At 34.9% G+C, this 1,764-nt stretch overlaps 1 non-coding gene across 1 annotated transcript; it reads left to right on the top strand.

The window, feature by feature from the left end:
• Positions 1 to 744: 744 nt before the first annotated feature.
• On the top strand, positions 745 to 851 carry LOC111725295. Its single transcript, XR_002773389.1, has one exon. It is a non-coding gene; the product is annotated as a U6 spliceosomal RNA (small nuclear RNA).
• Positions 852 to 1,764: the final 913 nt, after the last annotated feature.

Here is a 1,764-nt window from a genome sequence, read left to right as displayed (position 1 = left end):
TTCTCTTGGCTCAGCCTCCCAAATAGCAAGGACTATGGGCACCCACCATTGTGCCCAGCTAGTTTTTCTATTTTTAGTAGAGGCAGCGTCTTGTTCTTGCTCAGGCTGGTCTCAAACTCCTGAACTCAAGCAATCTGCCTTCCTCGGCCTTCCAGAGTGCTAGAATAATAGGTGTGAGCCACCAGTACCCAGCTTCCTTTTGTCTCTTTTAATGCAAAAAAATTCTCCATCAAAAATTGTTTTCATGACATTGACTATTTGTAGAGTCCAGTCCAGTGGTCTTAGAATGTCCTATATCCTGATTGTTTCCCATGATATAGTTTAACCTGTTTCCTATTCCCTCTGTTTTTCATGTGGACTGAAATTTAGGTCCCAACTTGATTAAATTAAGGTTGGATCTATTTCTCAGGAGTATTTCATTCATAGCATAAATAATATTGTGACTTCTTATGTTATCAGGTGACACAAAATGTCAAGTTGCCCTATTACTAGTGATACTAATCTTGGATAGCAACTGCCAGATCTCTACATTGTAAAGTACATTTTACCCTTTGGAATTAGTAAAATCACAGAGGTAATACTTGGGCACTTTGGGAATATTCTGTTTGCCAAACAGCCTTCCAATCAATGGTCTTTAGCTCTATTTACTATGTACTACAAAATCATCATTTTCTAATCTTATATTTAATCAGAAATTTTTTCAGTACTAGGATTCTTTTTGTTTTTTAAAGATTTGCATCAGAGGTGCTTGCTTCGGCAGCACATATACTAAAATTGGAACGATACAGAGAAGATTAGCATGGCCCCTGCGCAAGGATGACACGCAAATTCGTGAAGCGTTCCATATTTAAAAAAAAAAAAAAAGATTTGCATCAGAGGACTAGAACTTTATATGAATGAGTTAAATTTAGTATGATTATCATTTATTATTATTCTATAGTTATGTTGACCCTAAAATGTTTTTTGTTTAATATAGCATGATGGGCTGAAATATATTGTCTTCAAACTCATATGTTGAAGCCCTAACCCCAATGGGACGGCATTTTTTTTTTTTATAATGGGACAGTATTTGATGATGAAGCCTTTGAGAGACAATTGGTTTATTTTTCTTCCCCTTTTAATTTTTGATTATGGGTACATATTTATTATATATGTATGGGTACATACATATATCTGTGCTGGGTATAATTTCTGATACAGGCATTCAATATGAATTAGTCAAATCAGGGTAATTGGAGTATCCATCACCTCACACATTTATCATTTCTTTGTGTTAGCAACATTTCAATTCCACTCTTTTAATTATTATAGAGTATATCTTATTGTTGATTATAGTCACTTTATTGTGCTATGAAATATTGATCATTCTATTTACCTATCTAACTGTATTTTTGTACCCATTAGCCATCCCCACCTTCTCCCCTCCTCCCTACTGCCCTTCCCAGCCTCTGGTAACCATCATTCTACTCTCTGTGTCCATAAAATCAATTGTTTTTAGTATTTACCACCCAGAAATGAATGAGAAAATACAAGATTTGTTTTTCTGTCCTTGGCTTATTTCCCTTAATATAATGTTCTCCACTTACATCCAGGTTGTTGCAAATAGCAGGATTTCATTTTCTCTTATGTAGATGTACCACACTTTTTTTATTCATTCATCTATTGATGGACACTTAGGCTGATTCCAAATTTTGGCTATTGTGAATGGTGTGCTACAATAAACATGGAAGAACAGATATCTCTTTGATCAATTGAATTCCCCTC

This window comes from Otolemur garnettii, unplaced genomic scaffold, assembly GCF_000181295.1.
Source record: "Otolemur garnettii isolate 467f Iridium unplaced genomic scaffold, OtoGar3 scaffold00036, whole genome shotgun sequence".
Lineage (NCBI taxonomy): Eukaryota > Metazoa > Chordata > Mammalia > Primates > Galagidae > Otolemur > Otolemur garnettii.
This window is presented reverse-complemented; position numbering and strand designations above follow the sequence as displayed.